Genomic DNA, 27,998 nt, shown 5'->3' with positions numbered 1-27,998 from the left:
TAATTTGGAGGAGATGAAATGATTTGAAGTAAAATATATAATCAAAAAAGAGAAAGGGCAGATCTTGAGCAGAGTTAACAAATCTGAGCTGTCATTTTCTGTCTGTAAGCCTTTAATTATACTCAAAGACTCTATCCTACACTACAGTCCTTATAGTTATTATTGCCATAAAGGTCAAATGTAGCAGCCACTTGGGCTCTGAGGCATCTGCATTTATTAGCAACACATCATAATCAACCACAGGTGATAGCTTAATTAATTGTGATGCCATAGATTACTACCATTCCATTTCCCTCTGACAAAGAGCTTAGCACTGTGCTCAGGCCCAAAGGCATTACCAACCAAATGCCAAAATCTCAGAATTTCAGATCTATCTGCTGGAGCCACTCCAGATATCAATTTTGTACCAGCAGAGGTTCAAACAGGAGACACTATTCAGTAAGTTAAACAAAAGGTATTCAATATAAACGATTATTAAGCTATGATAGGATAGTAAATATAAAGATACGAAGAGAGGTAGGGAGGGGCAGCAGAGAGGGATTCCAAAAGGACATGAGGAAACTTCTAGGAGTGATGAATATGTTCATTAACTTCATTATAGAGGTGGTTACATGATTATATAAATATATCAGAACTTATCAAAGTATACACTTTATATAGTTTATTGTATGTGAATTATAATTCAGTAAAGCTGTTTTTAATTTTTTAGAGAAAAGGAATTATTAAACTATAAGAGAGTAACACTGAAGGAGACATTACAAAGGGACAAACTTGGAAGACAGTCTAAGGCTGAAATTCAGTTTTCATTGCAGCAGGTGTGGTTGCAGCACTCTAGGTAACAGAGAATCTCACTGGGTTGACCAGACCAGAGCTGGTCCAAGGTTGCCAGGCAAACAATAAACAGCCCACTGGGGTGCTGATGGGTAGGTATGCAGAGGCAGTCAGGGCGCAGCTGCCAACACCAGGTCTGGAATGTACAACATCTATGTCAAGAGGGTTGCTGGAGGCGGGGCACAGTGGCTCATACCTGTAATCCCAGCACTCTGGGAGGCTGAGATGGGCAGATCACCTGAGGGCAGGAATTTGAGACCAGCCTGGACAACATGGTGAAACCCTGTCTCTACTAAAAATACAAAAATTAGCCGGGCGTGGTGGTGCCTGTAATCCCAGCTACTCAGAAGGCTGAATCACTTAAGCCTGGGAGGCAGAGGTTGCAGTGAGCAGAGAATGTGCCACTGCACTTAGCCTGGGCAACAGAGTGAGACTGAGTCTTAAAAAAAAAAAAAAAAAAGAGGGTTGCTGGAGCCTGGGCAGCATAGCGAGACTCTGTCTCTACAAAAAATACAAAAATTAGCCAGGTGTAGTGGCATGCACCTATAGTCCCAGTTACTGGGAAGGCTAAGGCAGGAGGATTGCTTGAGCCCAGAATTTGAGGCTTCAGTGAGCTATGATCGCCAGTGCACTCCAGCCTGAGCAACAGGGAAAGACTTTGTCTCTTTAAAAAAAAAAAAATCAGGAAAAATAACTAACAGGTACTAGGCTTAATATGTGGGTGATGAAATCATCTAGTCAGCAAATTCCCATGACACAAGTTTACCTACATAACAAACCTGCACGTGTACACCTGAACTTAAAATAAAAGTTAAATTTAAAAAAACAAAGAGGATGACCTCTGACCTAGTTTTCTTTTGCAGCTTTTTGATATAGATATACTTACAAATGGACATTAACTAGACATACTCATATAATCCTGTATGTGTCTGTTTATCAATCTACCTAACTATATTTGTGTGTATATCTTTAAAAAAAAAAAAACAAAAAAAAAGCCCCAAAGGAAAACTAGGACAGAGGTCATTTCCTTTCACAAAATATACATTTTTTTTCTAGTCTAGGATACTATCCATCTATGTTTTTAAATGAAAATGTTTTACATTATACAACAATTTGATTGTTATACTTATCAGCTTCTAGAGGCTGCTGACATCCTTGGCTTGTAGCCTCTTCTTCCATCTTCAAAGCCAGCAATGGTAGATTAATTCCTTCTTACAGCACATTATCACAAACTCCTCTTATGCCTCCCTCTTCCATTTTTAAGGACAATTGTGATTACACTGGGCCCACACAGATAATCTTCCCAAACGGAGGTCCTTAATCACTTCTGCAAAGTTCCTTTTCTCATACTAGGTAACATATTCTCAGATTCCAAGTATTACGATATGGACATATTTGGGCAGTCATTATTCTGCCTACCATGGTAATTATCACATTTCTTGGCAAAATTTTAATTTATTCATTTATTTATTTATATCACTATGGAATCACATATTACTGTTTTATTCAATGGGTTATAATCTGTTATTGTATTATTATTTTGATGTCCAATTGTTTGGCCAGTGCAGGCTTATTCAAGCTAGCTTCTGTGTCTTTTTAATATGTTCCCAACACTCTTGAGCACCTCCTTGTTTTCTGGCACAAGATTTTCCAGTCCTATCTTGTACTCTTCCTGCCCCAGCCCTGAAATCAGCCATTTCTTTAAAAAGAATATTGTTGTTTACAGGAAAATACAGCATCAGAGAAACAACTTTCTCTCTAATAACAAAAAACATAAAGGTCTTTGTACTGTTTTTACAACTTTAACTCTGTAGTTACTTCAAAATTTTAACATGTTATTTTATTTTAATAATATAATGTCTTCCAAAGTTCAAAGTAATCACTTGTATCATATTGTATTATGATTTGTATGCTTTTTTTACTTGAAATTACAGTTGTTCAAACTCTTTATAACCACTACTTTGTACTGCTTTATATGGCTGACACATAACTTTGTCTATTTTCTTGCCGTACAATATTGAATTGAATTCAACTCAGGCTATTACAAATAATTTTCCAGTGAATATAAATCTTTCCATACTTCTGATTATCTTCTTGGGATAGATTCCCTGACATGGAATCGCTACACCAAAGAAACATTTTAAGACTTCATACATATTGCCAAACTGCTTTCCAGAAAAGAACATTCCTATTAATATTTCCAAATAAATATGCCTTTCATTGCATCGATTCTCCTTTTTTGGTCTTTTGTTGGTGTTAGGTGAAATTATAAATGACAAAAATAGCTAATATTTATCAAATGCTTACTATATATCTGGCTAAGTACTTAATATACATTATTTCTTTTAATCCTCACAACTCTATAGTAGGTTCCACTGTCTCTCCATAAATATAGGAATAAAGACTTGGATCAACAGCATAAAGTGCTTAAAACAGCGCCTAACACACAGCAAGCACTTTATAAATATTTCCTCCTATTTTTAAGTGTTTTAAGTGTTCAGTTGCTTGCCCAGTTACACTTACCTCTTAAATAGTGAAGTTAGGATTCAATTAAAAGTCTGTGTCATGAAATACTGCCCTTCCCATATCATCCAAGTATTGCATAAATTTGCATTTCTTTAATTACTTACGAGGTTGAAATTGTTCACATTTCTATTCATAATGAAATGTTAAGGCTATTTGAAAACTTCAAGAAAAACATAAAAACTAACATATATTAATGATAATTTATATATTCAAATTAGCTTCTGTTCTAATTTTATCTTTATTATTCATGGATCTCTGTACCAGACTGTGATAAATATGGTTTATCCCTGAGGCTTTCTCTGTAACATCAAAATTAAGTTGCAAAATAATTATAACTTTGAAAATGAATTACATATTGACACTTCTCTCCAAACCTAAAGAAAATGAAATGATCTACCTTCTTTAATAATGACCAAATATATGTAACATGATACCAGAAATGGAATAGCCCAATTATAGTAAGATAGTCATTCAACACTTTGCTAAAAACATCCTTCATAGTTTCCACATTCAGGGAAATCAGACATCTTACAGATCAAGTTCTTTAGTGTTCCACTTTCCACTTTTTTATTTACTCACGTGATTCAGCTTGCATATGGAAAAAAGACAGTAAATGACTGTTAAAGGCAATAAATGTTACACACAAAATCCGTTGTGTTTCTACACCCCAGCAATGAACTATCCAAAAATTAAATTAAGAAAAACTTCCATTTATAATAGTATCCAAAAGAATACAATACCCAGGAATAAATATAACAAAAGAGGTGAGAGATTTGTACACTGAAAACCATAAAACACAAAAACACTGCTGAAAGATATCAAACACACATCCAGGCACTGAAAGACTTAATATTGTTAAGATGGCAATACTACCCAAAGCAATCTACAGATTCAATATGTTACCTATCAAAATTTTGATGGCCTTTTATGCAGAAATGGAAAAGCTGATTCTCAAATTCATATGGAATTGCGAGGGGCCAAAACAGGTCAAACAATTTTTAAAAAGAAGAACAAAGCTGGAGAACTCACATTTCCCAAATTCAAAACCTTACCACAAAGCTACAGTAATCAAAACAACATAGCACTGGCATAACGATAGATATATAGACCAAAGGAGTAGAATTGAGCATCCAAAAATAAACTCATACATCTATAGCCAAGTGATTTTAAAGATGCCGAAGACCATTCAATGACAAAAGAACAGTGTCTTCAACAAGTGGTGCTGGAACAACTACTCACATCCAAGACAATGAAGTTGGAATTTACACCCTATACAACAATTAACACAAAACGAATCAGTGAGCTAAATATAAGAACTAAAATTATAAAACTCTTGGAAGAAAACATAGGATAAATCTTCATGGCCTGGGATTTGGAAATGGATTCTTAGATATGATACCAAAAACGAGTCAAATAAATAAAATGGACTTCATCAAAATTCAAAACATTTATCGATCAAAGGACATTATCAAAAAATTGAAAAAAAAATCCACAGAATGGAAGAAAACATGTGCACATTATATATTTGATAATGAACAGTCTAGTATCTGGAGTATATAAAAACACAACCCAATACAAAAACACGAACAACGTATTTTTTTAAAAGGGCAAATAACTTGAATCGACATTTCTCTAAAGCAGATATACATATGGCCAACAAGCACATGAAAAGATGCTTAAAATCATTAGTTATCAGGGAAATGCAAATCAAAACCACAGTGAGATACCACTTTACACCCATAAGGATGGCAATTATCATTTCTTAAAAACAGAAAATAAGCGTAGGCAAGGATGTAGGGAAATTGGAACCCTCACACATTCAGTGGGAATGTAAAATGGTTTAGTTACTGTGGAAAGCAGTTTGGCAGGTCCTCAAAAAGCTAAACAGGATTACCATAAGACCCAGCATTCCATTCTTGGTATATACCCGAAGAAGTGAAAACAGGTACTCAAATAAATCCTTGGGCACAAATATTCACAGCAACATATTCATAATAACTAAAAGGTGGACACAACCCAAATATCCATCGATGGATAAATGGATAAACAAACTGATATATATACATGCAAAGGAATATTCTTCTGCTATAAAAAGGAAAGAAGTACTGATACAAGCTACATGTGAGTAAACCTTGAAAACATTTTGCTAAATGAAAGAAGCCAGGGATAAAAACTCAAATATCGAATAATTCAATTTATATAAAATATCCAGAATAAGTAAATCCATAAAAATAGAAAACAGATTTGGTTGCCATGAGCTAGGGGCCTCAGGGAATGAGGAGTAACTGCTTGATAGGTATGAGATTTTACTTTAAAGTGATAAAAATGTTTTGAAACTCGACAGAAGCAATGGTTGCACAACACTGCAAATATACTAAATGCCACTGAACTGTTGCCTCAAAATGGTTAATTACGTGAATTTTTACCTCAATTTTTTTTCCAAAAAAAGCAATTAACATTTATAATACGTGTTGGATAAATGTGGAAATTATAACCAGTTCTTCCTCTTTGAAGGTCAAATGTGCAAATGACAAGCATAGTAATTATGCAAATAAAGTATTCTTCAACATTTAATGAGGTGTTTTATGTCTAAATAAAGTCGATGTTTCTCCCTCATGACTTCATTCAGAAATATTGATTTATCACCAGCTCCTTACTAGGATTATTTCCCAGTGGAAATTCATTCCCTCTATAAAGTTTTTCTGGATATTTCTATCATTAGAAACGAAGCCTGGGCAGGGAGTGGTGACTCATGCCAGTAATCCCAGAACTTTGGGAAGCTGAGGAGGGAGGATTGCTTGGGGCCAGGAGTTTGAGACCAACCAAGGCAACAGGAAAAGCAAGAAAGCAGGAAAGAAAGAAAGGAAAGAAAGGAAAGAAAGGAAAGAAAGGAAAGAAAGGGAAAGGAAGGAAGGAAGGAAGGAAGGAAGGAAGGAAGGAAGGAAGGAAGGAAGGAAGGAAGGAAGGAAGGAAGGGGAGAGAGAGAGACAGACAGACAGACAGAAAGAAAGAAAGAAAGAAAGAAAGAAAGAAAGAAAGAAAGAAAGAAAGAAAGAAAGAAAGGGTGAAAGAGCAAGCCTGAACTACATTCACATTCAATCAATTCAAGGTCAACATATTTCTAACTCCTTAAAAATGATTCTAAGCCAAATTCTTGTAGGTGACCAGGAGCTCTCTCATATCAAAGCGCAAAACATCCCAAAATTTCAGTTTTCTTTTCAGTTCACATTAATGTCACAATAAACATTTAAATGTTTTAATGTCTGAATATTTCATGATCATTAATATTTAATTATTAACTCCATAACCACAAAATTGACAATGTTCCTCAGACTTTATTTCAAAGTTAAAAACACCGATTTCCTCAGGAAGATCTACATCATTGAAACAACTAGAAATAACAAATATCTTCCTCAGGGATCACCTTCTCTTAAGAGGAATATAAAGGTAGATATAAAAATGCCTGATTATGTTACTGCCTGCAAAAATTCCTTAACAGAGTAAGCAGTTTTCAGAATAAAGTTCAGAACTAAATTGTGGTTTAGCAAAGAAGTTCTTCATAAACTGGCTCCTCTCTGTATATTTAGCTTAGTTCCTTGCCATTCCTCCAGTCTTTTTTCTTTCTAACCATGTACATTTTCTCATGCTTATTCAATGGAAGCTCATGCTTGCTTCTATATTATCTACATTAGTGAAGTGAAACATTAGCGCAAGAGATATTTTACAAGAAGTGGTAAAAGCAGATTTTTAACTGGACAATTCCAACTACTTCATTTACAGACAAGGAAATGAACTGAGAGGTTAAGATACCTATGCAAAGTCACCCAGCTAATAAGTGGGAATGTTGGGTGGCACCCAGACTCCCATAATGCTGATGCTTTCAGCTACAATATAACTTTATTTCTATTCCAACCTCATAGATAAGCCAGGGGATTCTCTTTTTATTTTTATATTTTATTTGATTTGATTTCATTTTATTTTATTTTATTTTTTGAGACAGAGTCGCGCTCTGCCACTCAGGCTAGAGAACAGTGGCACGATCTCGGCTCACTGCAACCTCCGCCTCCCAGGTTCAAGCGATTCTCCTGCCTCAGCCTCTCAAGTAACTGTGATTACGTAAGTGAGCCACCAAGCCTGGCTAATTTTTGTATTTTAGTACAGATGTGGTTTTACCATGTTGCCCAGGCTGGTCTCAAACTCTGGCCTCAAGTGATCTGCCCACCTCGGCCTCCCAAAGTGCTAGGATTACAGACGTGAGCCACCGTACCCGGCCAGATTCTCTTCTTCTCACCTTCAATCTAGGGGGTACATGGGTCCTTAATACCTGCCACATTTAACTGACTCCTTTAATCTTTAAGATCTATCTAGCCTCTCCCTTAACACCTTCTCCCTGTAATAAACATATGATGAGTATCTACATTTGTTGAGCATTAAATCCATCTAAGCCATTCCACTGGGAGAAAGGGGAAAAGGGAGAGACAAACGTGAATAAGAAAGACATGGTCCCTTCTTTCAAATGCTCTGCAAAATTAGTTACAATCTGGTATAGTATTCATTATTACCATCTGCTTAAACAGGTACAAATACATAGTACGAGAAAAATCTAATTACCGTCTATTATGAAAATGCACCTTATTTCTCCCATTAGCAGATAAGCTCCATGAGGGCAAGGATTTTTCTCTTTAGAACAGTGTCTGACATAGAAGGTACTCAACAAATGTTTGAGTGAATAAATGTTACAGAAAAACCCCTAAGTAGTAGGATCCAAGTAATGTTTCCAAAAATGGTATGACAAGATATGTAAACCTAATCATGTTCAACAACATTTTTCTGTTGGTTTGTTTCATTGGCCAGTTACTGAGAACTTGACGGGAAACTGAAAATAGTTGAGATGGACATATTTTACTACTTAATTCAACATCATGCTCTACCCAATTGTACCAAACCCTAGAAAATCTTCCAAGAAAGGAAACCTACAGTCCTTCTATGACTTAGTCCTGAGCCCTTTTTCAAGTACAAAGGGCCTCCAGTTGTTTTAATTTTTTTCTTATAATAGGTTCTGGGATCTCTGTGTTTGCCCCCACTTATGAAGATAATAATACTGATAACAAAAACATCTCAATTACTATCTGTCATGTACCAGACACTTTTCATATATTAAGTCAGTATTTCAAAACAACTATCAGAATTGGTATTGTCATCAACATCGTTTTACAGAATGGAAAAAATGGTAAGCCTCTTATCCTTTGAGTCTCTTTTTCCACAATCCTGGCTATAAGTAAAATACAATCTCATCAGTTGCACCCTGACTTTCACTGTCCCCCATAACAAGCACACAGGCTCTCTGATTCTAAAGGTCTTGCTATTAACCAATTCAAGGTAACAAAGAAGTGATAATAAAAATAACAAATCTGGGCCTGGCATGGTGGCTCACGCCTATAATCCCAGTACTCTGGGAGGCCGAGACGGGTGGATCACGAGGTCAGGAGATTGAGACCATCCTGGCTAACACGGTGAAACCCTGTCTCTACTAAAAATACAAAAAATTAGCCAGGCATGGTGGCGGGCGCCTGTAGTCCCAGCTACTCGGTAGGCTGAGGCAGGAGAATGACATGAACCCGGGAGGTGGAGCTTGCAGTGAGCCCAGATTACGCCACTGCACTCCAGCCTGGGCGACAGAGCGAGACTCTCTCTCAAAAAATAAAAAAATAAAAATCTGGAGATGTTCAAATGTTCAACAATTCAACATTCAACATATGTTTATAAATGCCTGGCACCACACAAAAATCAGACTCTCAAAATTCTTAGTGTGAGAATCCCTAGTCTCCAGTTTACTAGCTATTTTTTTAATAAACGGGAGCCTTGCTAGGTCTAAAAATTTTTCCTCCCCACTGACTTACCTCCTGATCTCCCAGGACACAAATCAAAATACACTAAAGGGAAAAATAATGGGTGCATCTTCATTGAGAAATCTGTACTTGTGAGGAATTTAAGGAGTCACATTACTCTTGTGAAACTCTGACCCACAGAGGAGTGGTTACTTTTAGGTCATTTCCTTACAATGTAAGCATTTGGTCTCTTCCCTTTTCATAGAATACACAGAGCTTCCAGTTTTCATTCTATATTTCCAAATATCTGAACAACTCCTCAGCTCCAAAAGTAAACTCCCTATCATCCTCTCTCCTCCTAAATCTCCTTCCACCAAAACCTGTTCTTCATGATAATATCCTTATTTCTGCTAATAACATCACTATCCTCCCAAAAATTTGTCCTGGGCCTATACTCTGGTCAGTTCCCAGTGTCAATGTCATTATAATGTCAACATCTTTCAAATTTGTACCTTCACTACAATCATCACTTTTTGCCTCAACTACTATAGTTAAACTCCATGGTATTCCTACTTCTAGGCTTCCACTCTTCCATTGGACCTGTTCACAAATTATTATCCATAAAGAGAGTTTCTTCTTAACTAAAAATCATATACAAAATCTTTAGTCTGACATTTAAGAATCTCCATAATCTGTATCCATCTATCTTTACCAGTCTGGTCCTTAAACATACCCTTACCAAATATACTCTGCTTTTCCTATCTCTATACCTTTGCTTGGGCAGTGTCCTTATGTGGAAGTTTTTTTTTTTTCCCACCCTCCTTCAACTGCTAACAATCTTTCAAATGACGTTATCGTCAATGGAAAAAAAAAAAAAGCTAAGGCATATAATTTACTAAACATATACTCCATCTGATGCTTCACAAATTACCTGAATCTCCACAAAAACAAATAAGGAAGCAGTTAAGGAAACTGAGGAGGAGCTCACCGAAACTCACCAGCAAGTAAGAATCCACAATAGCCCCATGGCATTCCATATTTTTAATGAAATAAGACATAAAAGAGACAGACGTTCCGTAGTCAGAATACCTGTGTTCAAATTCCAGCTACTCCACTACTCCACCAGCTACTTGTGTGAACTCACAAGTTATGTATCTGTGATGCCTTAATTCCCCCACTTCCCACTTATAAAATGGGGATAAGACAGGCATGATGTATCATACCTGTAATCCCAGCACTTTGGAAGGCTGAAGCAGGTGGATCACTTGAACCCTGGAGTTTCAGACCAGACTGAGCAACATAACAAGACCTTGTCTCTACAAAAAAACAATTTTTTTTTAATTAGCCAGGCATGGCAGTATATGACTGTAGTCCCAGCTATTTGTTGGGCTAAGATAGGAGGATCCCTTGAGCACACAAAGTCAAGCGTGCAGTGAGCCATAATCGCTCCAGCCTGGGCAACAGAGCAAGACCCTGTCCCCCAAAAATAAAAATAAAAAGGAAACAATTTACCATCTACTACATCAATGACTGTAAGAACCACCTGAGATATTACAAAGGGCTTAGAATTGTATTTGGCTCATAGTAACCAATCAATATTAGCTACATTACTGTTTTGTTGTTGTTGATATACTACGTTATATAAACTTTGACAACACCAATCATATGCTGTGTTGTCCCCAAATCAACTTTTGTGTAATGTAAAAGATTCATAAAAGTTTAATATTTTACTTTTATATATGCTCAATAAATATCTATAGAATACATACATTTTTGAACAATGACTCACCAGTATGCTTTATTAAAAGGAATTTGCTTGTAATTTTGTTTCCTCTATTGGGAAAAGTAACAATGCTTACCAACTTTCTTCCCCTTTTTATGTCATGTGAAACTATCATACGCAATGCCATATGGTAAACATGACAAACAGTGCAAAACACTATTTTGACTGAAACTCATTTGCCTTCTGCTAAACATCATTAATTACCAGATTTAAAAATATTGTTATTTAAATGCCAACCATTTTTAGGTCACACCTATACGAAGTAAGCAAAACATACCATGATAGTTGACCAAACTATTTCATTTCATACATCTCCTATGGGAAGAACTATAAGGCATAAAATGCCTTTCTCCAACTTAACTCAAAGACATAAATCTATCCCTTTAGTCATACCCTCAGTCCTACCCTCACTTAGCTAAAGTTAGTGCCTGTAAAAGTTCTGAATAATCTACGATATTCTGGAATGCAGAAAAATATCAAGGGAAGAAAGCTGAATGCTAACAACAATTTATGCCCCTCCAAAATTATTGAGAAAATTAGCTTTATACAAGGAGAGATGAGAACTTATCCCAAACCCTTCAGTATTATAACTCTCAAACCAAGATTTTGTCTAAGATTTGCATTACACATAGAGACAAGATGACAAGCTGCCTAGCTTCAAACAAAGGCAGAGGTTAAAAAAAAAAAAAAACCTAATAAAACAGTTCTCATTCCCTACATAGAGAAAAATAACCGTCCTTCTCTTCAATAGTTACCAACAAAACAACAAAAAAACTTACGTAATAGACAAATTTTGTTTCATTTAATCCTCATAACTCATTTGTTATTTACAGAAAAGGTCACAGAATTAGTAAGTGGCAGAACTGAACCCAGCTTGACTCTCAAATTTGGAATCCAGTATTTTTGAAACATTTGTTTTTGCAATAATCCATAATACACTCTACATTTCCAACTTCCTCTTGACACATGCATATTGTTAAAAACTGAAACAAAAGCTTCTTGCCATAATATTTACTTTTATTCCATACAATGTCCTCTGGTATTTTTTTCTTTCTTTTTAATGCTTTTGTCAATGTACTAAATTGATCCTAAAATCTATTAATGAATCCTTATGGGCCCTGCACTACAGCACTGCACTACACTTCTTACCTCCTGTTTAAAGTTCTTTTTCATTGCTACCACTGTCCAGTTTTGTTACTTCGACATGGAGCTAATCTCCACCCATTTAAAAAATTGTCCTTAAATAGAATAAACTCTTGAAAGTCCTACCTTAAATCTTGAATTGATTTGTTTCTCCACAAGAACTCTTTGGAGGCACAGCTACCTTACTTATTTATATTGTAACAAAAACTGCAGATGTTCTCCTTGGAGAACAACACATCATTGTTGAAAGGAATGCATCAGTTTTCACTGTTCCTGCTGCATCACTGACTAACAGTAATAGCCGGGCAGGTTTGGGGCAACAAGAGAGGACCCGAGCAGCTGCCCACGGTGCTGAAACTGATGATGAAACGACAGTTTTGGGAATTTACTATTTACTATTGTCAGATTAGGACAAAATAGAGGAATTTACCAGACACCGGCAGAGAAAACTGAGTGGCTGCCACCAAAGTTGCATGAGTGCTTCCGGGATACTACTGTTTGGCTTCTATGTCTGCCCACTCTCTCTTTCTCTCTGGGACAAAGTTCTTTAATAAGTGCAAGTCAAGTTAAGCGTACAGGCACAGCTGCTGACTGACCGTAGTATCTGGCCCTAGCAGGGGTCACGTCCCAAATCTGCAATCTGAGCTTCCAGGGAAAGAAAAAGGGGGTGGGGGTAAAAGAGAGGAAGTGATTGCCCTCCTTCTATTCGAAGACAAAACAGCCCCCTCAACTAAAGTCAAGCGATTTCCCCGAGGACGTTGCGGCAGGTGCTTGACCAAGAAAAGCCTTCCAAACATGTTTTCCAGGCAGGCTCTTGCAGCCTCAAGAAGGGAATGAGAGAAGCAAAACCGGTAACTCAACTTTGGACACACACAAACTCGCAGAATCAGAGTGCAGAGGAGACTCGGTCCCCCGAGGGCAAGGCTATTTTATTCCTTTTGCAAAAAGCCTAATTTACTTCTCGCCCAGTTCTAGAGGAGCAGCAAAAGACCTCAGCAGCAGGGCTGACTCCGGGCTCGAGGGCCAACAAGCGGGGTATGTTCTCTGGGCCTCTCGATAACCCGCTGCCCGGCTGCCGCGAAGCCGGACAAGGTCTTACCTTGAAGTCCAGCCCCCGCAACACAAACAGTCTCGCCGGCCGGCCGCGTCGCTGCGGGAGAAGTCCCTACCCTGACTTCATGACTGAATATCCGCACCGACCCCCACAGCCCGGAGTAGGAGCAGGGACGACAACACCGAGGCGAAGCGGAAGTCCCGCCCCACATGCCTCATTGGTCCGCACCCAAAGGCACAGAAAACCCATTGGGCCACATGGTTGACTGTTAAGGCTCCTTCCCACTCTCACAAGGAGTCTCGCTACTTGCTCCAGCCCGGCTCGGAGAAATGCCCAGTTTGCGAGTCTCGTTCTTGGCCGCGTGATCGGTCTTCCCTGGAAGGGAAGGGCAGGGTGGGGCAGGCGTCTGCGGAACTGTAGCGCGGCTGAAGAAGCTGCTCTTGGCAGAGGAAGGGGCAGGCTGGCAGAGTGGATTGGCTGTGGGCGTCTGCCGCTAACCATGTGCCCCTAGAAACGGAGACCGTAGGGTCTGGACGGCGCGGGACCGAGCGGGCAGGGCCTGTCGGTCTGATCCGCTCCGGCTGTTGGGACACAGTAGCCCAAGATCCGGCTGCCCGGCTGCTCCCGGGCGGGCCTGGCCCTGGCGCTGACGCTGACACGTCTCTTCCCTGCACACTACACTCACCCGACCTACTAAAGAGGCGAGGGCGAAGCCTCATCCGCCCTCCTCCCGCACCGTGCCCAGTCTGAGATCAGGGTGGGTGGGACCGTGACCACACCTTAGAGTAAGGCTCAAATTGTTAGAGATGCGAGCAGCCCGAGGTCTGAACGCCAGTCCCCCGAGGCCTGGCTCGGATCCGCGCTGACATCAGCACTCTGGGCCTGACACGCGCCATCCCCGGGGCTTAGCAAAAGTCAAACCACGTGATTTTTAAAACCGTTGCCTCCTTTTGATGAACCAAAAATCTCGTCCCCTGCCGCCCTTCTGATAAACCTTTTCTGGTTGTCCCAATCTTAAACCAGTCGAAAATTACCGGATTGTACTATCCACACTGATTAATCATTGCCAACTCGCCACCTTACAAAAGCAGTGTGACTTAGTGCAAAGATTACCAAGTCCTGAACTAAAATGTCAGGAGACATAGAATCAGCCACTACTTCTGCTTCAAATAATAAGGCACCTTTAATAAGGCCTTTACAGGCTTCAACTCCTTCAACATCATGTTTTAAAAATGGTGGCGAGGAGGCTGTCACACAGAATATTAGTAGAATACCATTGGATGTAACTTGTAACTTTGATTGCTTGGAGAGCCCTGAGTAGGTGGCACACAGCAACGGGGGAAAGACACTTTCGTTATTGTGTATCCTTTTGTGCCTTTTGAATTTTGAACCTTGTAAATATTACCTACTCAAATAAAATTCAAATACAAGAAATTTAAAATCAAATTTTACAAAATTAAATAAAAGCCATCAAAGGTACTTTCCTCTTCTGTATATCCTATGAGTATTCTATATAGTCTTAACTTTTCATTGGTTGTGAAGACATTCAATACTTAAATCACAATTCTGCCTTTAAGAAAGTCATAAATAAAACTCAGCATTGGGAATATTACTAAGAAGACTAGTGTAATTAATACAAACACATTTATAATATCTCTATAAGCATTTTGTCATTAAATTACCTCAAATTGGTATATTACATCAGATTTCTTGCATAACATCAAAAAACTTTTTTTAGGCCGGGTGCAGTGGCTCACGCCTGTAATCCCAGCACTTTGGGAGGCCAAGTCAGGCAGATCACTTGAGGTCAGGAGTTCAAGACCAGACTGGCCAACATGGTGAAACCTCATCTCTACTAAAATTACAAAATTAGCCGGGCTTGGTGGTGCACACCTGTAATCCCAGCTACTTGGGAGGCTGAGGCAGGAGAATCACTTGAACTCGGGAGGCAGAGGTTGCAATGAGCTGAAATCCCACCACTGCACTCCAGCATAGGCAACAGAGCAAGATTCCGTCTCCAAAAAAAAAAAAAATATATATATATATATATATATATTTAAGTCCACAGAGAGGAGCTTTGGGTTTTGTTATTGTTGTTTTATTTTTATTTATTTTAGAGACAAGGTCTCTCTCTGTTGCCCATGCTGGAGTGCAGTGGTGAGATCGTTTCTCACTGCAGCCTAGAACTCCTGGGCTCAAGTAATCCTCCCACCTCAGCCTCTGGAGTAGCTATGATTGCAGGCATGTGCCACCAGGCCCGGCTAATTATTTTATTTTCTGTAGCGAAAAAGCCTGGCTGTGTTGCCCAGGCAGGTCTCAAAGTCCTGGTCTCAAAGGATCCTCTTGCCTCAGTCTCTCAAAGTGCTAGGATTACAGGCACGAGTCACCATGCTCAGCCAAAGAGCTTTGCTTATTCCTTAAAGGCACCTGGAGTACAGAATATTTTACTTCTGGTTTCAATCTGCTCTTCAGATCACAATAGGTATAGTTCTCTCAGTTATGAACAAGGTAATGTGTGATTTGTACTGCGTTTAGGCTACACTCTGCAAAAACATTTACTCTCCCAACCTGTGCTGAAAAAGGTAAATTGGAAAAAAATATATTGGAAAAATGTATTAATTTTTCTAAAGCAGATTAGACAGTAAGATTGACAGATGTCGTAATTACAATTTTCAAGAACATGAAGGTTTAATAAGGCACATGATACTAATATACCACTAATTATCTTTTTATAGAAACAAAATGTGCTTTTAAGGTGTTGTATCTAACAGGTTTTTTTTTTTTAACCTTCCTAAAAAGTACAAACAGATAGCACATAAAAGTAATTGTAGACTCTCCTATTTCCAAAATATTGTAAGGCAACAACAACAAAAAAAGACAGATACCCAATTATGTAATTGTCTGAAATGGCTTAGAAATAGTTCTCCCTAAATACCAGAAAGAATGCAGGCAGTCTCCTTAAGCACAGAGATTAATCAGAAACCTTAAACAATTCTATGTATTATCATATTTAGAAACAGAAATAAAGGTAATTTTAGATTCAGAAAAAAATGGTATTTTCATTTTGAAAACAAAATAAAATTAGTACTATTAAAAGAAAGAATAAGATCCATAAAGAATTTATGTATGTATGGAATAAGCAATTTTGAAAAGTACCAACCAGAATTTCTAAAAATAGCATCAGGGAACTTTTAGCCAAAGATTCTAAAAGATTCTTATTTCTTTGCCAAGTTCCAAATTAATGAATAGGTTCATTTAGTAAGATAAAAAGTGAAAAGTTCAGAACCTAAGGAGATACGTATCAGCCAGAGGGTTTTTCAACAAAGTTTAACCCAATTTATTTTCAAGGAGTTGAGAAAGATCAGACAAAAAGAGGTATGCTTAATGTTAAATGCCTTAAAAATGATATAGTCATTGTTTTATGTGGGATGGGTTGCCTCCCTCTCTATATCTAAGATGACTAACATGCAAATTCAACTTTTCCTTTGGGGCACTGAGAACCAGTTTTCCTCTGTTTGCTAACAAAGGAATTACAAAATAAGCATACAAAAACTCATATGACATAATGCAATATAAAGACGGAAGAAGTCATTGGCTTGTGAACTGATATAACCACATTGGGAAACAATGTGAAATTGTCTAGGGAGGGTGAAAAAGAAATTTTTCTATGAAACAGCAATTCACTCCAAGGAATATACCCTAAAGAAACACAAAATAAATTCATATTTAGGCACATTGTAATAAAATTTAAAGAGGATCAAAGAAAAATAAAACGTTTTAAACAAACAAAAAAAGATAAAATACTTACAAAGGAGTGATAGCTGATAGCTTTTTTTTTTTTTTTTTTGAGACGGAGTCTCACTCTGTCACCCAGGCTGGAGTGCAGTGGTTTGATCTCAGCTCACTGCAAGCTCCACCTCCCAGGTTCACGCCATTCTCCTGCCTCAGCCTCCCGAGTAGCTGGGACTACAGGCATCCGCCACCACGCCCGGCTAATATTTTGTATTTTTTGTAGAGATGGGGTTTCACCGTGTTAGCCAGGATGGTCTCTATCTCCTGACCTCGTGATCTGCCTGCCTCGGCCTCCCAAAGTGCTGGGATTATAGACGTGAGCCACTGCGCCTGGCCTGGACTTCTTACTAGCTACGAAAGAAACTAAAAGTCAGTGAAATAATATCTTCAAATGCTAAAATAAAATAGTTACAACTGTCAATTTAGAATTATATGCCTAGTTAAGCTATCACTTAAGAGTGAGGGCAAAATAAATACATTTTTAGGGAAAATCAGCTTTTACCACTAACAGACTTCTACTAACTGAACTTGTAAAGAATATCTTCAGAAAGATGAAAATCAAACCCAGAAAAAAAGAGATGCAAAAAAAGGTATGGAGACCAAAGATATTGAGTATGATTTCCAAACCAGTAGACATAAAAAGGGAATAAAGGAATAAAGAAAACGATATGCAATATAAAGCAGAAAAGGAGAGATGGGAAGAAGCGAATGAAAGGTATTTTAAATGGCAAATTCAGAATGAGATGGCATAAGTGACATCAGCAAGATGGTGAAATAGGAGCTCTTTACTGTCATCCTACTGCAGAAGCATCCATTTTGAAAACTACCTCCAGATGACAGTACCTTTGTGGAAGTCCAGGAGTCCAGTGGAGAAGTTCCAGCACACTGTTGGAGTTTTTTGGGGCCAGGAGTTTGAGACCAGCCTGGCCAACATGGTGAAACCCTGTCTCTACTAAAAATACAAAAAAATTAGCTGGGTGTGGTGACGCACACCTGTAATCCCAGCTACTCAGGAGACTGAGGCAGGAGAATCGCTTGAACCCAGGAGGCAGAGGTTTCAGCGGGTCAAGATCGTGCCACTGCACTCCAGCCTGGGGGACACAACAAGATAAAAATAAAATAAAATAAAAAATAAAAATTTCCAGAATAGATAAATTGAAGTGGGTAAGAACAGTTTTGCTTTTCCTGCATCACTGCTTCCACTAGGTGGCAGAGCTCAGTGCCAAGAGAGACCTCCCTTGGCCAGCGATTTCTCCCACAGGAAAAGTGAGAGCTTAGTGAGTGAGTGCGTGTGCGTGTCTCTCCCAGCCATGTGGAACACTGCCCGTGAGACCCACAGCCGAAAACAATTAACAAAATGGCAATAGTAGGTCCATACCTATCAATAATTACCTTGAATGTGAAATGGATTTAATTCTCCAAACAAGACATAGAGTAGCTGAATGGATTTTGAAAAAAACAGAGACCCAATTACATGCTCCCTACAATAAACTCACATCAGCTTTAGGGACATAAACAGGCTTAAAGCGTGGAGATGGAAAAAGGTATTCCATGCAAATAAAAAACACAAAAAGAGTAGGGATTGCTACACTTATATCACACAAAAAAAACTTTAAGTGAAAAGCCGTAAAAAGAAACAAATAAGCATTATATAATGTTTAAAAAGAAAAAAAAAAAGTCATTGCATTAAGAGGCTGTAAGACGCCGGGCACGGTGGCTCACGCCTGTAATGCCAGCAGTTTGGGAGGCTGAGGTGGGCAGATCACTTGAGGTCAGGAGTTCGAGATGAGCCTGACCAACATGGTGAAACCCCACCTCTACCAAATATATAAAAATTAGCCCGGTGAGGTGGCATGCATCTGTAGTCCCAGCTGCTCAGGAGGCTGAGACAGGAGAACTGCTTGAGCTGAGATTGTACCACTGCACTCCAGCCTGGGAGACAGTGAGATTTTGTGAAGAAGAAGAAGAGGAAGAAGGAGGAGGAGAAGGAGGAGGAGAAGGAGGAGGAGGAGGAGGAGGAGGAGGAGGAAGAGAAGAAGAAGAAGAAAGAGGAGGAGGAGGAGAAGAAAGAAGAAGAGGGATAGGGAGAGGGAGAGGGAGAAGGAGAAGGAGAAGAAGAGGAGGAGGAGGAGGAGGAGGAAGAGGAAGAGGCAGCAGCAGCAGCAGCAGCTATAAGAATTGTAAATATATGTTCTCAGGGAAGAAACAGTAATAGAACAACAGGAGGAGACTTCAATACCCCACTTTCAACAATGGATAGATCATCCAGACCAAAAATCAATAAGGAAATAGTAGATTTGGACTACACTTTAGGCCAACTGGACCTAACGCACATACACAGAACATTTTATCCAGCAGCAACAGAATATACATTCTTCTTAAGTGCACGTGGAACATTCTCCACAACTGATCATGTTAGGCCACAGACTGAAGTCATACCAAGTATCTTTTTTTGACACAGTGGCATGAAACTAGAAATCAGTAAGAGGAGGAAAACTTGTGGATTAAACAACATACTCCTGAACAAACAATGGGTCAAAAAAATCAATCAAAAGGAAAATAAGGAGACATCTTAAGATAACTAAAAATGGAAACACAACATACTAAAACCCATGGAATGCAGCAAAAGAAAGTCTAAAAGTAAATTTTATAGTGATAAACACCTACATAAGGAAAACATAAAGATCTCAAATAAACAACCTAACATCATACCTCAAGGAACTAGAAAAAGAACAAAGCCCAATGTTACTAAAAAGAAGGAAATAACAAAGATCAGAACAAAAATAAATCAAATAGACACTAGAAAAGCAATAGAAAAGATCAATGAAACTAAGATTTTTTTTCTGAAAAAATAACAAATTTGATAAACCTTATCTAAAGAAAAAAGAAAGATAAAATCAGACATGAAAGAGAAGAGATTATAATTGACACCACAGAAATACAAAGCAGTCTAAGAGAATACTATGAACAATTATAAGTCAACAAATTGTATAACCTAGAACAAATGCATAAATTCCTAGAAATATACAATCTACCAAGACCAAATCATGAAGAAACAGAAAATCTAAACAGACCGATAATGAGGAAGGAGATTGAATCAGTAATCATAAATCTCCCATGACTTAATTAAACTAGAAAGCTGTTGCACAGCAAAAGAAATAATCAACAGAATGAAGAAACAACCTGAGAAAATATTTGCAAACTGTCCAACAGAGGACTAATATCCAGAATATACAAGGAACTCAATAGGAAAAAAAGAAAGAAACAAATAATTCCATTAAACAGTGAATAAGAGACACAAATAGATACTTCTCAAAAGAAGACATAAAAATAGCCAAAAGGTTTATGAAAAAAATGCTCAAAACCACTAATCATCAGGGAAATGAAAATCAAAGTCACAATGAGATATCATCTTACCCCAGTCAGAATGGCTATTATTAAAAAGACAAAAAATAACAATTGTTAGTGAGCATGTGGAGAAAAGGGAACTCTTACATACTTTTAGTGAGAATGTAAACTTGTATAGCCACTATGGAAAACAGTATGGAGATTTCTCAAAAAAACTAAAAGTTTGATCCAGCAATGTCACTGCTGGGTATCGACCAGAAGGAAAATATATCATTATAACAAAGGGATACTGAACTTGTATGTTTATTGCAACACTATTCACGATACCAAAGATATGGAATCAACCTAAGTGCCCAAGAATGGATGAATGGATAAAGAAAATATGTATACACAGTGGAATACTACTCAGCCATTCAAAAGAATGAAATCATGTCATTTGTAACAAAATGGATGAAACAGGAAGTCATTTTATCTTAACTGAAATAAGCCAGGCACAGAAGAACAAATATTGCAAGTTCTCACATGAGGAAGGTGAAATATTTGGACACATGGAGGTAGAGAGTGTAAAACAAGATCAAAGAGACTGGGAAGGATGAGTGGAGTAGGAAGGGAGGAGGTTAAAGAGAAGTGGGCTAAAGAGTACAAACATACAGTAAGAAGAAATAAATTCAATGTTTGATCGCAGAGTAGGATGACTATACTTGACAAAAATGTATCATACTTTGGTGACGGACACCGTGAATACCCTGACTTCATCACTGCACATTATATACATGTAATAAAATATCTCATGTACCCTATATATTTGCACAAATAAGAAAAAAATCCCATCAAAGAAAAGCCCAGGACCTCACTTCACTGGTGAATTCTAGCAGACATTTAAAGAAGAATAAATATCAATCCTTCTCAAACTTTTCCAAAAAATAGAAAGGAAGCAAATACTTACAAACTTATTTTATGAGGCCAGTATCACCTTGATATCAAAGCCAGAGAAAGACATTACAAGAAAAGAAAATTACAGAACAATATTCCTGATTAACATGGATGCAAAAATCCTCAACAAAATACTAGCAAACCAAATTCAACCGCATATTAAAAGAACCATACACCACAATCAAGTGGGATTTATCCCTGAGATGCAAAGATGATTCAATATATGCAAATCAATAAATGTGATACACTACATTAAAAGAATGGACAAAAATCATATGATCATCCCAACTGATACAGAAAAAGCATTTAACAAAATTCAATATCCTTTTATGATTTTAAAAAAAAAACACTCTTGACAAATTAGGTATAGAAGTAATATACCTCAACACAATATAGAGATCACATATGGCCAACCCACAGCAACATCAAACTCAAGGGCGAAAAACTAAAAGCTTTTCCTTTAAAACAGGAACAAGACAAGGATGCCCACTGATATGGTTTGGCTCTGTGTCCCCACCCAAATCTCATCTTGAATTGTACTCCCATAACTGCCATACGTTGTGGGAGGGGCCTGGTGGGAGACAATTTGAATAATGGGGGTGGTTTCCCCCATACTGTTCTCATTATAGTAAATAGGTCTCATGAAATCTGATGGTTTTATTGGGGATTTCTGCTTTTGCATCTTCCCCATTTTTCTCTTGCCACTGCCATGTAAGAAGTGTCTTTTGCCTCCCTACATGATTCTGAGGCCTCCCCAGCCATATGGAACTATAAGTCCAATTAAACCTCTTTTTCTTCCCAGTCTCAGGTATGTCTTTATCAGCAGCAGGTAAACGGACTAATACACCCACTCTCACCAATTATTTTCAATATATAATACTGGAAGTCCTAGTCAGAATAACTAGGCAACAAAATGAAATCTAAGACATACAAATTGGAAGGGAAGAAGTAAAATTGTCTTTGTTTCCAGATGATATGATCTTGCATATAGAAAACTCTAAAAACTACATCAAGAAACTGTTAGAACTAATAAATGAATTCAGTAAAGTTGCAGAATACAACATGAACATTTAAACATTTTGTAGGATTTGTATACATTAACAATAAACTATCCAAGAAAAAAATTTAAAAGTAATTTCATTTATTATAGTATCAAAAAGAATAAAATACTTAGAAAAGAATTTAACCAAGGATGTAATGAAAGATCTGTACACTGGGATTAAGTGCAGTGTCTCATGCCTATAATCCCAACACTTTGAGAGGCTGAGGTAGGAGGACTGCTTGATCATTTACAGGCAGCCTTCTTTGCACCTTTCAAATAAAACTACTAATATAAATAAAATATATTTAGAGCTAGCCTTTAGCATACATCAAGCAGGTTTTGAGAATCCCTGGCTCCTGCCGCACAGTTTTTTCCACATGGAACCCTTACAATGGTATCTGAAATGCCTACATTAATTCTTTTCTTTGGATCCAGAAAAAAGAAAGATATCAGAGATTTAATTGTCAGCTATTGCCACCTCATATTTGATCAGTTCTCACTCCTGACCCCAACACTCTTCTGCAGACTGCATGACCAAACACATTCTTAAGGCAGAGAAGCAAAGTCCACAGAATGGGGAATATTGAACAAAAATGACAACACAGAAGATCAGAGAAGGCACTGTCCTAATCTGTTGGGCTTTGATGAATATGTAAGAGCTTTCTCTACAATTTAAACACAAGATAGGGGATGTGATATCAGAAAGGAGACTACTAAGCATGATGTGTTTGATTCTACTAAATGGGACAGTGGTTAAAGTTATAATTCAATTTACAAGTCCTGTATTGATATAAAGCATTCCAACTAACACAATGGTACATAGTACTTCAATTAGCCTACTGCTTGTTCTATTTTAGTTGACAATAAACTGTGTTTTATAATTGCTATTTTCCTAAATACTGCTTATTTTCCTAATTGTAGATTTCTTTCCTGTTTACTGCTTGTTATTTCCTATATCAAGCATGAGTTTATTCTAGCTATTAGTTGCACAATTTCACTTCCTTGAAAGAGCCTTTGCATCTAGTGATGAGCTCTAATGTCTGGAAATTCTCCCAGCTTCCATCTTGGTTATAGTTAAGTCTTTATTGATCTTAGCAATTTAATGAGATGCATCTGCCCCTAGTTTTTTCACTTCCAAATATAAAGACATGAGGGAACTGTTCAATTGCATTTGCCATGTGTTCAGATGATCCAAATAAAGACACCAGGTATATCAGATAATAATAATAAACAAATAATGCCAGATTAAAACCACTGCTTTGTGAAACTATTTTTAGGTGAATTTTAAAGGACAATATTCTTTTGCTTTTCTTTGTATTAAATTGGGAGGCAGCTGGGACAAAAATCTCTTTCTCTTTACAATTACTTTTTTTAAAAGCTCCATATAACTTCTAGTTCCCTGCTATTCAAACTATGGTCCAGGGAGGCCGGGCACGGTGGCTCAAAGCTGTAACCCCAGCACCTTGGGAGGCCAAAGCAGGCGGATCACTTGAGGTCAGGAGTTCAAAACCAGCCTGGCCAACATGGCAAAACCCCGTCTCTACTAAAAATAGCCAGGCGTGGTGGTGTGCGTCTGGCTATAGAAATTATAGCATCTGGCTATAGAAATTAGTAAGGCGTGGTGGTGTGCGTCTGTGTTCCCAGCTACTTGGGAGGCTGAGGCAGGAGAATTGCTTGAACCCAGGAGGTGGAGGTTGCAGTCAGCTGAGGTCGTGCCACTGTACTCCAGGCTGTGCAACAGAGCAAGACTTCATCTCAGAAAACAGCAACAACAAAACAAACAAACAAAAAAACAAAGTATGGTCCAGGGAGTTTGTTAAATTGAAAATCCCAGGTCCCACTCTAGAACTTCTCAGTGAGAATCAACATATAAAAAGGATCACCAGATGATTCAAATGCACATTTATGCTTTCTTAGATGGAAAGAAAGAACAAAACTCAATGACAAATTTTAAAAGTCACAATAATAAAAGCATAGTTAGATATTAAAAATAGATACTATCAATTATTTCTCAACACATCAGCATTGACATTTTAATACCAAAGCAGATACTTCTAAGGTAAATAGTATCATAAAGGACCACCGATCATTCAGCATTGCTCTACAATACTATTCACCATGTAACGTAAAATTCTTCTTGTTATTCTGTACGTATCAATAACATGTATGGCATGTATCAATATATCATAAATCAGAAAATATTTTAAAGTCAATATAAGCATGTAATTATTTCAAAGCTTTTATATATATATATATACTTTAAGTTCTGGGATACATGTGCAGAATATGCAGGTTTGTTACACAGGTATACACATGCCATGGTGGTTTGCTGCACCCATCAATCCATCATCTACATTACATATTTCTCCTAATGCTATCCGTCCCCCAGACCCCCACCCCCCGACAGGCCCTGGTGCATGATGTTCCCCTCCCTGTGTCCATGTGTTCTCATTGTTCAACTCCCACTTATGAGTGAGAACATGCAGTGTTTGGTTTTCTGTTCCTGTGTTAGTTTGCTGAGAATGATGGTTTCTAGTTTCATCCATTTCCCTGCAAAGGACATGAACTCATCCTTTTTTATGGCTGCATCATATTCCATGGTGTATATGTGCCACATTTTCTTAATCCATTCTATCATTGATGGGCATTTAGGTTGGTTCCAAGTCTTTGCTATTGTGAATAGTGCTGCAATAAACATGAGTGTGCAGGTGTCTTTATAGTAGAATGATTTATAACCCTTTGGGTATATACCCACTAATGGAATTGCTGGGTCAAATGGTATTTCTGGTTCTAGATCTTTGAAAAATTGCCACACTGTCTTCCACAATGGTTGAACTAATTTACACTCCCACCAACAGTGTAAAAGCTCTCCTATTTCTTCACATCCTCTCCAGCATCTGCTGCTTCCTGACTTTTTAATGATCACCATTCTAACTGTCATGAGATGGTATCTCATTGCGGTTTTGATTTGCACTTCTCTAATGACCAGTGATGGGCTTTTTTTCATATGTTTGTTCCCACATAAATGTCTTCTTTTGAGAAGAGCGTGTCTGTTCATATTCTTGGCCCACTTTGTGATGGGGTTGGTTTTTTCTTGTAAATTTGTTTAAGTTACTTGTAGATTTTGGATATTAGTCCTTTGTCAGATGGATAGATTACAAAAATTTTCTCCCATTCTGTAGGTTGCCTGTTCACTCTGATGATAGTTTCTTTTGCTGTGCAGAAGCTCTTTAGTTTAATTAGATCCCGTTTGTCAATTTGGCTTTTGTTGCCATTGCTTTTGGTGTTTTAGTCATAAAGTCTTTGCCCATGCCTATGTCCTGAATGGTATTGCCTAGGTTTTCTTCTAGGGTTTTTATGGTTTTAGGTCTTACGTTTAAGCCTTTAATCCATCTTGAGTTAATTTTTGTATAAGGTGTAAGGAAGGGGTCCAGTTTCAGTTTTCCACATACGGCTAGCCAGTTTTCCCAACACCATTTATTAAATAGAGAATCCTTTCCCCCATTGCTTGTTTTTGTCAGATTTGTCAAGGATCAGATGGTTGTAGATGTGTTATTTCTAAGGCCTCTGTTCTGTTCCATTGGTCTATATCTGTTTTGGTACCAGTACCATGCTGTTTTGGTTACTGTAGCCTTGTAGTATAGTTTGAAGTCAGGTAGTGTGATGCCTCCAGCTTTGTTCTTTTTGCTTAGGATTGTCTTGGTTATACTGGCTCTTTTTTGGTTCCATATGAAATTTAAAGTAGTTTTTTTCTAATTCTGTGAAGAAAGTCAATGGTAGCTTGATAGGAATAGCATTCAATCTATAAATTACTTTGGGCAGTATGGCCATTTTCATGATATTGATTCTTCCTATCCATGATCATGGAATGTTTTTCCATTTGTTTGCATCCTCTCTTATTCCCTTGAACAGTGGTTTGTAGTTCTCCTTGAAGAGATCCTTCACATCCCATATAAGTTGTATTCCTAGGTGTTTTATTATCTTTGTAGCAATTGTGAGGAGTTTGCTCATGATTTGGCTGTTTGTCTATTATTGGTGTATAGGAATGCTTGTGATTTTTGCACATCGATTTTGTATCCTGAGACTGCTAAAGTTGCTTATTAGCTTAAGGAGATTTTGGTCTGAGACGATGGGGTTTTCTAAATATACAATCATGTCATCTGCAAACAGGGACAATTTGACAACGCTTTTTAAAGGAACCTAAAGAGTTAAACTATAATAGGGAGAATGCTACACTTTAAGCTCAGAAATAAGAATCAAGAAACTGATCTCCATCTTTGAAATATAGAAGAAGACAGTGGACTAAAATATTAGTCACTGATTGTGGCATGGCTGTTTCTTTTCATGTGCACCCAGATCTTCCTGTAACACTATTTTTCCTTCTCTTTCTATCTTGGTATGTGTCATCTTACTATTTATTTGTTTTCCCTGTATTTAATCTAATTATTCCCTACTGTTATTCCCAGTAAGCAATTCTTTCCTAATTCATTACATTTATTTTGTTTAGCCCTAGTATTTGACCATTTTTAGCCCTTTTTCCATGTTTAGCCTTAGTATTTGACCATTCTCTTTAAACAGAGCTTCCTTGTTTATTAGTTACTTAATTATTGTATTTGCCCTCCCCTGATTCCCTACCTATTCTTACTCTCCTCTCCACCCCAAAGACACATACACACATATACACACTACACTGGAAGCTCCATGTCTTATTCACTGCAATAATCCAGCACAGAACAGCGCCTGACACATATTAGGGGCTCAGTGCTGTTCAGCTTAGAAAATGATACTCAGAAGTATGTCACTTTGGCATACTGAGTCATTTGAACTAAAGAAAACTGGAAGGTCTCAGAAGCAACCTCAGAAGCAAAGTCTCTTTTGACCTTCTCCTGCCCTCTGGTTTCCCACACTCCCTCCTCCCCTGAAGGGAGTCAAAAAAAACCAGTATTCCTCTTCCCCAAGGCAGGTCGTAAAAACTCGAACTCCTCACCTCTAATGTAAGCTATAAAACCTAGAAAGGTGACTCTCTCCCTTCTTCCTTAAAGACCCTCATTCCAGAGGGGTCCTGTCCTATACCTGGGAGGAAGGGGTGCTACAAAGAGAGGCCAAGAAGACTATGAACAGACAGGCCTTGCTGAGTTTTCCCCCTCAGTCAATTACCATTAGATTATATCCCTTTGTCCAATTTCATTTCTACATGGCTGTTCATTCTTCACATCAAATCTAAGCATTAAAATGGACAGTTTTCCCTGAGTCTTTGAATCTTCATTTCTGAAGTCCCCGTGTCACTAAAACTTTGATTGAATAGATTTGTTACGCTTTTCTCTTATTAATCTTTCTTTTGTTATAGGAGTGTTGGCCATGACCCTTATGATGGATGAAGAAGGATACCACAACTTTCCTACAGTGTGCATGTACTGAATGAAAAAATGAATTAAGAATATATCTTATCTCAGATCAAATGTGTCTTCACCTCCATACCTTCTATTTTATTTGCACCTTTCTTATACTTCATCCTACAATATGGTCACTGGACCAGGTGTTTTGGACATCTGTCATCTTCCCTACTCATAGCAAATCCCTTAAGATCATATTTAGGACCAAATCTTCCAAAGACCTAGCATGTTCCATTGCATGTAGGAGGTCCCCAGTAGGCTAATTAACTTAGTTTTACCACTCTTGGAAAAAGAAAAATAACTCAAAAAGGGCCTCTAGATGCTA

The 27,998-nt window shown here is 37.8% G+C and overlaps 1 protein-coding gene and 1 long non-coding RNA gene across 3 annotated transcripts in view; one reads left to right on the top strand and one right to left on the bottom strand.

Annotated features, from left to right (window-relative positions):
* RNF13 (ring finger protein 13) overlaps positions 1-13,880 on the bottom strand; it is a 159,609-nt gene extending 145,729 nt beyond the window's left edge. For both annotated transcript variants that reach the window (XM_050779780.1, XM_050779781.1), the window contains exon 1: positions 13,211-13,880. The gene's annotated coding sequence lies outside the window, so the exon portion shown is untranslated. The remainder of the gene's footprint in view (positions 1-13,210) is intronic.
* Positions 300-27,720, top strand: LOC126948253 (uncharacterized). Its single transcript, XR_007723374.1, has 2 exons — positions 300-438; positions 27,628-27,720. It is a non-coding gene; the product is annotated as an uncharacterized LOC126948253 (long non-coding RNA).
* The last annotated feature ends 278 nt before the right edge of the window (positions 27,721-27,998 follow it).

Source organism: Macaca thibetana, chromosome 2 (genome assembly GCF_024542745.1).
Source record: "Macaca thibetana thibetana isolate TM-01 chromosome 2, ASM2454274v1, whole genome shotgun sequence".
In the NCBI taxonomy this organism is placed as follows: Eukaryota; Metazoa; Chordata; class Mammalia; order Primates; family Cercopithecidae; genus Macaca; species Macaca thibetana.
The sequence above is the reverse complement of the archived record's forward strand: the minus strand, read 5'-3'. Positions and strand labels throughout refer to the sequence as shown.